Consider the following 12,004-nt stretch of genomic DNA (forward strand, 5'->3'; position numbering starts at 1 on the left):
TTATCTTTTGCATCAGTGTGGAGGTTTGGTTCTGTCCTTTAATTTCTGAGTTCTTACTTTGCTGCTGATCCCTTGTGGTGGTCAGTGTGCAGAACAGGTTGAAGTATTTCCTGGAGAGCTGGTCTTGTTGTGGCGAATTTCCTCAATGTTTGTATATCCGTAAATGATTTGATTTCTCCGTCAATTTTGAAGCTTAGCTTAGCAGGGTACAGAATTCTGGGCTGGAAATTGTTCTGTTTAAGTAGATTAAAGGTAGATGACCATTGTCTTCTTGCTTGGAAAGTTTCATTAGAGAAGTCTGCGGTCACTCTGATGGATTTGCTCCTGTAGGTCAACGGGCGCTTACTCCTGGCAGCTTGCAGAATCTTTTCTTTTGTCTTGACTTTGGACAGTTTCATCCCAATGTGTCTTGGAGAAGCTCAGTTAGAGTTGAGGCGACCCCGGGTCCGATAGCCCTCTAAAAGCAGTGTGTCAGAATCTTTGGTGATGTTTGGGAAATTTTCTTTTATAATATTCTCTAGTATGGCTTCCATTCCTCTGGGGCATTCTTCTTCCCCTTCTGGAATTCCTATAACTCGTATGTTGGAACGCTTCATAAAGTCCCATAATTCTGACAGTGAACGTTCTGCTTTCTCTCTCTTCTTTTCTGCCTCTTTTACTATCTGAGTTATCTCAAGAACTTTGTGTTCTACCTCTGAAATTCTTTCTTCTGCATGGTGTAACCTGTTGGTGATACTTTCCATTGCATCTTTAAGTTCCCTAATTGACTGTTTCAGTTCCTTCAGCTCTGCTATATCCTTTTTATATTCTTCATATCATTCATCTCTTATTTGATTCTGTTTTTGAATTTCCTTTTGGTTATTTTCCACTTTATTAGCCGTTTCCTGCATTGTTTCCATCATTTCTTTCATTGTTTTCAACATGTGTATTCGAAATTCCCTTTCTGTCATTCCTAACATTTCTGTATAGGTGTAATCCTCTGCAGTAGCTACCTCATGGTCCGTTGGCGGGGTTGTTCTGGACTGGTTCTTCATGTTGCCTGGAGTTTTCTGCTGATTCTTCCTCATGGGTGATTTCTTTTATCTGTTTCCTTGCCCTAATTTTCCTTTCATTTCCTCTTGCTCTTTAAGTTCTCGTGCCTGTGGACTAAGGGTTACAGGACCAGAAGGGTGAGAAGGTTGAAGAGCAAAAAAGGGATGAAAGAAAGGAGGACTGAGTGATAAGAAAAAAAAAGAAAAATAGAGAAAGGAGAGGGGGTGGGCAAAAGGAATATTGACAAAAAGAAGAGAGGCACAGAAAGAGGGAGACAGAGCAATATAGGTGTACGATAGGGTACTTTGATACAACCTTAAAAAATACCCACCTTCTGGGGGTGCCCAGTTGGGTGGGTCACTTGAGGTCAGCAGCTCTTTGCTAACCTGGTCAGACACAGTACCCCACCTCCACCAAGTAGAGAGGAAAGACAAAAATGCTATAAATCAAACCAAAACAAGCAAACAGAAAACTTTATGGGATAAAATTGGTTGGAAAATCAAATAATAGCGGTAGAAACACTAACAAAAATGAAGTTCTAATTATTGAAATAGGCAGCAATGGGAAATTATAATTAAAATAGAAAAATTGAGAAAGAAAAAGGATCTGTATGGAAAAGGTTGAACTTAAAAAACAAAACAACAATCAACAACATGAAAATAAAAAAAAAAAACAACCAAACCAAAAAAAAAAAAAACACAACCAAAAACAAAGCAGTATGTATATGTTATTGAATATTGTCTGGGCAACACGTGGTCTTCTGGGGTATGAGATGTTAATTACAGTTCTGGTACGACTGGAGGCTGCTAGTTTCTCAAACCGCCGCAGGTAGACACCCTAAATCTCTCTTCTACCCACATAAAAGGCACTTTGAACTTGTTCACTTGCTGAGCAGAAGCTTTCCCAGGGAAGTGCTTGTCGCTGGAATCACTGCTGAAGTGGCTATCCACTTACCGTGTGTGCCAAAACTGATCTCCCTCTGCCCCCGAGGGTTAGGGCTGCAAGGTGGCTCAGACCCCGCCCTTAGGCTACTTGGTCGCTGGGTTACCAGCTCCCACCCAATTCTAGCTCTGCGACCCTGAGGGTGGAGTTTGCCAGGACAGATCGCTTACAATGGCTGCCTGTGACCCAGAGCCAAACACTATTAGCTCCGTCTGGCTCAGTGGCTCAGACTGGGGCCCTAGACAAAGGCTAAAGTTCTCCGCACTCCCGCTGAGGCTCTCCTCAATGCAGTTCAGCTGAGTGCCACATCCAAAGACACCAAAACAGTTCACAGGTAAGGCCTTTCTGGTTTGCAGTCTCGCTGCTACTGAACTCACAGTTGCGGGCAGGTTTAGACGGATTGAACACACGCGACCACTTGCCGGTTTTCCACTGTTTTAGTCCTCCTCTTGGGGTCCAGAAGTCTCTGGCTGACTCCCTGTATCCTCTCAGGGGTGATGATAGGCGGATCCCACCAGCCAGAGATGCCTGGAGTCCTATCTCCCCAGACTCACGGTGCCCAGATGCAAGGAAGCTGTTACTCGGCTGCCATCTTGCTCCGCCTCCTAATTTAAATTTTATTTATTTTTTATTGTTTGGGATTCGTTGAGGGTACAAAGAATTAGGTTACCTTGATTGCATTTGTTAGACAAAGTCCCTCTTATAATTGTGTCCCTTCCCCAAGAGGTGTGCCATACACCATGAGCCCTCATCCTCCTCCCTCCTCTTCTCTCCCACTTGCTCATTCCCCACCCCCCTTGTATTAGCTCATCTACTACCTTCATGTTAGAATAGAGTGCATTGGATTCTTGCTTCTCCATTCCTGTGATGCTTTACTAAGAAGAATGTGTTCCATCTCCATCCAGGTTAATACAAAAGATGTAAAGTCTCCATCTTTTTTAGTGGCTGAATAGTATTCCATGGTATACACATACCACAGCTCGTTAATTCATTCCTGGGTGGGCATTTAGACTATTTCCACATTTTGGCAATTGTAAATTGAGCTGTGGTAAACAGCCCACTGCAAATATCTTTATTATAAAAGGATTTTTTTTCCTTTTGGGCAGATGCCTGGTAATGGGATTGCAGGATCAAACGGGAGGTCTAATTTGAGTTCTTTTAGGATTCTCTATACTTCCTTTCAAAAAGGCTGTATTAGTTTGCAGTCCCATCAGCAGTGTAAAAGTGTTCCCTTCTCTCCACATCCATGCCAGCATCTGTAGTTTTGAGACTTTGTGATGTTGGCCATTCTCACTGGGTTTAGGTGGTATCTCAGGGTAGTTTGGATTTGCATTTCTCTAATGATTAAGGACAACGAGAATTTTTTCATATGTTTGTTAGCCATTCATCTGTCTTCTTTGGAGAAAGTTCTATTCATCTGTCTTGCCCAGTGATATATCGGATTGTTGGATTTTTTGGGTTGTTGTTTAATTTGAGTTCTCTCTAGATCCTGGTTATCAAGTTTTTGTCTGATTCATAATATGCAAATACCTTTTCCTATTCTGAAGGTTGTCTGTTTTGGTTGTTGTTTCCTTGGCTATACAGAAGCTTTTAACCTTAATTAAGCCCCATTTGTTTATTTATTTTTATTCTTGTTGCAATTGCCACAGAAGTCTTCTTCATAAAGTCGTTCCCCAGGCTGATATCTTCAACTGTTTTCCCCACACTTTCTTTGAGGAATTTTACTGAGGTTTTTAGAGACTTTACTTTTCTGTTTCTAGTTAATCTGGTCAAAGGTTTATCAATTTTATTTATTTTTTCAAAAAACCAACTTTTTGTTTCATTAATTTTCTGAATGATTCTTATGTTTTCAATTTCATTCATCTCTGATTTAATTTTATTTCTTTTCTATTCTGGGTTTGAGATTAAATTGTTCTTCTTTTTCGAGTTCCATAAAATGATTCATGAGTTTGTTGATGTGCTCTCTTTCTGTTTTTCAAATGTAGGCGTCTAATGCAATAAATTTCCCTCTTAAGACTGTTTTTGCCATATCCCACAGGTTTTGGTAACTTCTATCTTCATTGTTGCTATGTTAGAGGAATTTAATGATTTCCTCTTTTATCTCTTCCTGAACCCAACTATCATTCAACCTAAGGTTGTTTAATTTCCATGTCTTTGTGGAGGGATGAACATTTTTGCTGGAGTTGAGTTCCGCCTTTATTGCCTTGTGGTCTGAGAAGATACAAGATATAATTTCTATTTTATTTTATTTTTAAAACAGAGTCTGACTATGTCACCCTGGGTAGAGTGCCATGGTGTCACAGCTCACAGCAACCTCAAACTCTTGGGCTTAAACAATTCTCTTTCCTCAGCCTCCCAAGTAGCTGGGACTACAGGTGCCCACCACAACACCTGGCTATTTTTCTGTCGCAGTTGTCATTGTTGCTTAGCTGGCCTGGGGTGGGTTCAAACCTGTCAGCCTCAGTGTATGCGGCTGGCGCCATAACCAGTGTGCTACGGGCGCTGAGCCTATAATTTCTATTTTAATTTTGCTGGGATTTGATTTGTATCTTAGGATATGGTCTGTTTTGGAGTATGTACCATCGACTGATGAGAAAAATGTATATTCTTTAGCTTTGGGATGGTGTGGTCTGTATATGTCTATTAATCCCATTTGTTCTATGGTCACATTTAAGTCCTTTGTATCTTTGTTTAGTTTGTTTGGAGGATCTGTTCATTTCTGTCAGAGGGGTGTTAAAGTCCCCAGCTGTTATGGTGTTATGGGATATCATATTGCTCAGACCCATCAAGGTCTGTTTCATAAATTTGGGCGCATTTAAGTTGGGGGCATAAATATTTAAAATTGAAATGTCTTTTTGTTGTATTCTTCCTTTGACCAGTATAAAGTGTCCATGTTTGTCTTTCTTGACATTAGTTGCTTTAAATCTGCTTGTATCTGAAAATAATATTGCAATCCCTTCTTTCTTCTGATTTCCATTTGCTTGAAATACTGTTTTCCATCCCTTAACCCTGAGTTTTGATTTGTCTTTCAAGGCTAGGTGTGTTTCCTGGAGACAACATATGGATGGCTTATGCTTTTTTATCCAGTCAGTCAGCCTGTGCCTCTTCAATGGAGAATTCAAACCATTGACATTTATTGGGAGAATATATAAGTGTGGTGGAGTTCTATTCATCTTGTTTTGTGAAAGTCTATTGTGTAGTTTTTTTTTTTTTTTTTTTTTTTTAGAGACAGAGTCTCACTTTATCACCCTTGGTAGAGTGCTGTGGTGTTACAGCTCACATCAATCTCCAACTCATGGGTTTGGGCGATTCTCTTGCCTCAGCCTCCTGAGTAGCTGGGACTATATGTGCCTGCCACAATGCCCAGCTATTTTTTTGTTGCAGGGCTGGGTTTTAACCCACCACCCTCGGTATATGGGCTGGTGCCCTACTCACTGAGCCACAGGCGCCGCCCCGTTGTGTAGTTTTATTCTTTGTGCCACTGTGGAAGCTACATTTTGATCTTTAGCTTCTGGGTGTTTACTTTGCTGGTGGTCCATTATGATGGTCAGTGTTGAGAATAGGTCTAAGTGTTTCCTGTAGAGCTGGTCTTGTTGTGGCAAATTTCCTCAGTGTTCGTATATCTGCAAAAGATTTGATTCTTCTGTCAATTTGGAAACTTAGTTTAGAAGTATACAGAATTTTGGGCTGAAAATTGTTTTGTTTAAGAATGTTGAAGTTGGATAATCACGCTCTTCTGGTTTGGAAGATTTCAGTTGAAAAGTCTGCTGCCATCCTAATGGTTCCGTCTCTGTAAGTCAGTTGACACTTACTCCTGCCTGCTTGCAGAATTTTTTCTTTCATCTTGACTTTGGACAGTTTCATTACAATGTGTCTCAGAGAGGCTCTGTTTGAATTGAGATGACCCAGGGTTTAATATCCATCTTAAAGGAGTGTTTTGGGGTCTTAAGTAAAACTTAGGAAGTTTTTGTTTATAATATTCTCCTGTAGGGCTTCCATTCCTTTGGGAAAATCTTTTTCCCCTTCAGGTATCCCTATTATTCATATGTTTGAATGCTTCATGGAGTCTTGTAGTTCTTTAAGCAAATGTTCTGCTTTCCTTCTCTTCTTTTCTGACTCATTGACTATCTGGGTTAACTTGAAAACTTTATCCTCTAGCTCTGTGATCTGACCCATTTTTGATACTTCCCATTGCATCTTTACATTCCCTGATTGTATCCTTCATTTATTTAAGCTCCACCACATCCTTTCTATATTCTGCATATCTCTCATCTGACTTTTGATTTTGTCTTTCAATTTTCTCATCCATTCCTTTTATTATCTTTATCATGCATATTTTAAATTCCCTTTCTGTCAAATCCATTAATTCTTTATAGGTGGAGTCTTCTGCAGTAGTTGCCTCATGGTCCCTTGGGGAGTTGCTCTGTTTTGGTTTTTCATATTGCCTGAATTTTTCTGTTGGTTCCTCTTCATGTGAGTTTCTTGTTCACCTCTTTGTCCTCCTTTTTCCTTCTTGATTTCTCTTTTGACTCAAATTACCTTGTCTCAGAGCTTAGGTCAAAAGGAAGAGAAGGGTAAAGTGCAAGCAGGGAGAAACAAGCAGGCAAAAAAGAAAGAAGTAAAAAGAAGGAAAGTGGAAAAGAAAAAGAAAGAAAGGGAAGGGGGATGAAAGAAAAGAATTGAAGAATGGGAGAGAATGGGGACAGGAAGAAAGAATGGGAGTGATAGATCATGGTCTAGGGAGCACTGATATTGGCACAGTGTTAAGACTACACCTGTAATTCAAAGATTTTGAGGGGCTGGGCTGGGCTTTGAGTTCCTTAAACTCTTCCTCTGCCAAAAATAGGAAGAGAAAGAAAAGAGCAAAAACAAAAAACAAGAAAGAAAAAATAAATAAAAAATAAGTGGAAAAATTCTATGGTGTGGACTTGCCAATATTATCTTCCCAGGGCTAAAGGTAGAAATGCTCCTTAGACCATGATCTCTTGGCTTCTTTGAGCCAGAGTATTGCCACGACCTACCCTCTATACCACAGTCATGCCACCCCAACACTCATTAAAAAAAGAAAAGATGAAAAAGAAAGGAAAAAAAAAGAATAGGTAAAGAAAATTCAAAATACAGTTTTATCAAATAAAGGAGAGAGAAGGTAAAGGAAAAAGGAAAGAAAGAAGAAAGACCAAAAAAATGAAGTGATATCTTAGCTGTTGCATGAACAATTTATGTGGGAAAGATGAGGAAAGTAGAAGAGTCTTAAAAGAGAGAATGAAGGAAAGTGAAATAGAGAGAGAATAAATGATGCTAAAATACTGTGACCAAAAATATAGCAGTCCTTGCCCTTGATGAAAGTAAAAATGAAAGTTAAGAATAGAACCAACCAACCAAATTAGCCAAAACAAAACACAACAAAACAAAGAAAGCTCAAATAGCCAAAACAGCAGCAACCTCAGCATCATAAAAGAGGAAAAAAAAAAGTAAAATAAAAATTAAAAAACTAAAAAATTTATATATATGTATGTATGTGTATGTGTGTGTGTGTGTGTGTGTGTGTGTGTGTGTGTGTGTGTGTGTGTGTGTATGAAGGGACCAACTTTAATAGGAATATATATGTTGTAATATGTCACTGGGACACCAGGTGGCACTGTGGTTTTATTAGGAGATAGAGAACACACCCAGCAACGTTCGTGGTCCTTATTCCTAACTTAGATAGATATCCTTAGTGATTGCCTGATTGTTTCTTCTGCATTCAGACCATGCTGGTTGGGATCTTAAAACTCTCCAGAATCCTTCACAAGCAGGTCTCACAGTGTCCCTCTGACTCCAGTTCCTATGGGGTGTGGAAGTCCCTCAGCCTGTTCCAAGAGTGAAGTTCTGATCCGGACAGGTGGAATTAAGATGGCTGTGCTTTAGGCCTCTGCTAAGATCTTCTCATGACCTTTCCAGAATTGCAGCCCCTGGCTGCTGAGACCTTCCCAGTATGGCTGCCTTGCCAGCCACCAAACTGATATCAAATTCATTCCATCTGGCATCCAAATCTGGTTGTTGTATTCTGTTTGAGTCCACCCATTCTTCCAAGCTTTCCATGCAATGTGCAGTTTCCCTCCCAAAGTGAAAACTCTGGAAAGGCTTCCTCCCACCTGGGACCTCTGGGGGTGTGGGGAGAGCTGGCCAATCCCAGCAGGTGATAATCACTTGCCTAATACATTAGATTTCCACTGCTCCAGATCTCATACTGTTGTATACAGCTCATCACTTCCTCTATGTGCTCCCTGAGCTATGACTCGAGGTAAGATCCCCACACCAGATATGGCTGGATTTTCTTTTTTTCCCCAGTCATACTAGGTGAGCTGAGCTGAATCATCCTTCTGGCCTGCCATCTTGCTCTGCCCCCTAGAAGAGATGTTTTTTGTGGGCTTTACTGCCTCTGGGTTTTCCTCTTGGGAGCCAGGCAGTCACTTTGGTTTCCAAATTCACCCAAACCTGGCCAGAAGCAGTGGCTCTAGGGTGTATAACAAACACCTGGAGCATTTGTTGAAACAAAATTTCTAATTTGGTGGGTCAGAGGACCCAAGAGCTAAGGAGTTCCCAGATGCTGCTGCTGTTGCTGGTGGTCCAGGGACCACACTTTGGGAGCCACTGGAGCTATGGTGGAGAGTTCCAGAGAATAGCATTGGGACTTATGCTGGCTGGCTCTCCTCACTGTGTCTGTGGCTGACTCTAGGCTCAGGGACATGGTGATCTCACTCTTTAAATATCCTCTTTCCAACCCCTTATTTATGGTATAAATTCCATTCTTTCAAAGGTAATTTCCATTAAGGCTTTTTTGTGATATTCAAATGTAAACATTTGGTATTAAATAATATTTTTCTCTCTCAAAAACTTCAGGTTTTGAAAATCAGAAGTCTTATACAGTGTATTTCAAGACTATTTTCTCAGCCAAATATTCAAAAGTGTACTTAGGTGCTCACTTTGGCAGCACATATACTAAAATTGGAATGATGCAGAGAAGATTAGCATGGCCCTGTGCAAGAATGACATGCAAATTCGTGAAGTGTTCTATATTTTTAAGCAAATAGATAGCCTTTGGAATGGGAGATTTTTGTATGTTATGAATCTGACAAAGGCCTGATGACTAGAATCTGTAGAGAACTCAAACAGTAAGAAAAGAATGAACAAACCCCTCTATAAGTGGGCAAGAGACGTGAACAGAAACTTCTCCAAAGATGATAGATGAATGGCCTACAGATACATGAAAAAATGCTCATCATCTTTAATCATCAGAGAAATACAAATCAAAACCACTCTGAGATACCTAACCCCAGTAAGATTAGTTCACATCACAAGTCCCCAAACTGCAGATGCTGGCATGGATATGGAGAGAAGGGAACACTTCTATAGTGCTGGTGGGATTGCAAACTAATATAGCCTTTATAGAAAGAAGTATGGAGACTCTTCAAGGAACTAAAAGTTGACCTTCCATTTGATCCTGCAATCCCATTACTACTAAATCATTTCACCTGAAAGGCATTTGCACTAGAATGTTTATTGTGGCTCAATTCTTAATTGCCAAGTTGTGGAAGCAACCTAAGTGCTTATCAACCCACGAATGGATCAACAAACTATGGTATATGTATACCCTGGAATATTATTTAGCCATTAAAAAAGATGGAGACTTTGCATGTGTTACATTTACCTAGATGGAGCTGAAACACATTCTTCTTAGTAAAGTATTGCAAGAATGGAAAAATAAATATCCAATGCATTTAATACTAATATGAAACCAATATATAAACAATTACATGCTCATATGAAGAATGAAACACAAATATAATCTAGTATGGGGGCAGGGGAAGAAGAGAGGGGGTAAGGGGGAGGGGGAGGATGATTGACAGAAGGAGGGAGGGCATGTGGTGGGATCTCACCTAATGTGCACATTGTAAGGGTGCATAACATGCCCCCTGGATGAGGGGCTCTTTTAGAACTATAACTTTACCCTGGATTTGACAACTATGTACTGTCAAAATCTATACTCTCACATTATTATTATTATTATTATTTTTGAGACAGTCTTGCTTTTTCACTCCTGGTAGAGTGCTATGGCATCATAGCTCACAGCAACCTCAAACTCTTGGGCTCAAGCAATTCTTTTGCCTTAGCCTCCCAAGTAGCTGGGACTACAGGTGCCTGCCACAACACCTGGCTATTTTTTAGAGATGGGGTCTCTAGCTCAGGCTGGTCTCAAACTCCTGAGCTCAGGTGATCTGCCCACCTCAGCCTCCCGGAGTGCTGGGATTACAGATGTGAGCCACTGCACATAGCATCTCATATTAATTTGAAATTAAAAAAAAAAAGAAAAGAAAAAAATAGAGTTTGTGTTTGTGAAAAAAAAAAAGCCTACTTAGAAACTCAAAAGCCAAGTACTTTTTTATTTTCTTTTTTCAGATTGACAAAAATTATATGTATTTATCATGTACAATGTGATGTTTTGAAATATGTATACATTATGGAATGGCTAAGTCAAATAAATTAGCATATGCATTTTCTCACATACTTAATTTTTGTGATGAGAACAATTAAATCTACTCTCAGTGATTTTTAAGAATTCTTCAGTTTTTTCACCTTCTCTCCTTCATGACGTGGACCCACTTCCAACTGTCTTTGGAAGTGCTCTAAACTTTCTCTTTGTTCTTTCTAAATAAAATCTCTCTTTGTTACACTAAAAAAGAATACAATTCATCATTATTGACTATAATCACTATGCTGTACAATGGATCTCTTGAACTTATTCCTCCTATCTAACTGAAATTTTGTATCATTCAACCATCCTCTCCCAGACTCCATCCCACCCCTGGCAACACCAGTCTTCTCTCTGCTTCTGTGAGTTCAGCATTTTTAGATTCCACTTACGTGAGATCATGCATTATTTGTCTTTCTGTGTCTGGCTTATTCCACTTAACATAATGTCCTCCAAGTTCTTCCATGTTGGTTGCAAAAGACAGGATTTCACTCTTGTTTAAGGGTGAATGGTTTTCCATCGTGTATATATTTCACATTTTCTTTATTCATCAGTTGATGGTTCTAAGGTTTATTCCATACCTTGCCTGTCATGAATAGTGCTGCATGAACTTAAGTGCACACATATCTCTGGGACATATGAATTCATTTCCTTTGGATTACACTTAGTAGTGACATTGATGGATCAATAGTAGTTTTATTTTTAACTTTTTGAGGAACCTCTGTACTGTTTCTCCTAACAACGTATTAATGTACATTATCACCAAAAGTGTACAAGGGTTCCCTTTTCTCCACATCCTTGTCAACATTTGTTATCTGCTGTTTCTGGCAATAGCTATTCTAATGCATATGAGAAGATATCTCATTGTGATTTTAATTTTCATTTCTCTGATTATTAGTGAGGCTGATCATGTTTTCATATAACTGTTTCCACTTGTATATCTTCTCTTGAGAAATGTCTGTTTAGATAATTTACCTACTTTTTAGTCAGATTATTTGGTCTTCTTGCTATGGGGTTATTTGAGTTCCTTATATGTTTTGGATATTAATGCTTTATCAAAGGTGTGATTGGCAAATATTTTCTCCCATTCTGTAGGTTGTCTTTTTCACTCTGTTGATTATTTCCTTTGCTGTGCTGAAGTCTTTTGGTTTGTTGTAATTCTATGTGTCTATTTTTGCTTTTGTTGCTTGTGCTTTTTGGAGTCTTATCCAAAAATCCTCACCCAGTCCAATGTTACTTTAGTGTTTCTCCGATGATTTGTTTTGTTTTCTTTCTTTCTTTTTTTGAGACAGCGTCTCAAGCTGTTGCCCTGGGTAGAGTGCCGTGGTGTCACAGCTCACAGCAACCTCAGACTCTTGGGCTTAAGCGATTCTCTTGCCTCAGCTTCCCAAGTAGCTGGGACCACAGGTGCCCGCCACAACACCTGGCTATTTTTTTGGTTGTAGTTGTCATTGTTGTTTGGCAGGCCCAGATTCAAACCCGCCAGCTCTAGTGTATGTGGCTGGCACCCTAGCAGCT

General features: G+C 39.7%; 1 non-coding gene across 1 annotated transcript; it reads left to right on the forward strand.

Annotated features, from left to right (window-relative positions):
- Positions 1 to 8,931: 8,931 nt before the first annotated feature.
- On the forward strand, positions 8,932 to 9,037 carry LOC128592891 (U6 spliceosomal RNA). The gene has a single exon (XR_008382102.1). It is a non-coding gene; the product is annotated as a U6 spliceosomal RNA (small nuclear RNA).
- The last annotated feature ends 2,967 nt before the right edge of the window (positions 9,038 to 12,004 follow it).

Source organism: Nycticebus coucang, chromosome 8 (genome assembly GCF_027406575.1).
Source record: "Nycticebus coucang isolate mNycCou1 chromosome 8, mNycCou1.pri, whole genome shotgun sequence".
Taxonomy (NCBI): Eukaryota; Metazoa; Chordata; class Mammalia; order Primates; family Lorisidae; genus Nycticebus; species Nycticebus coucang.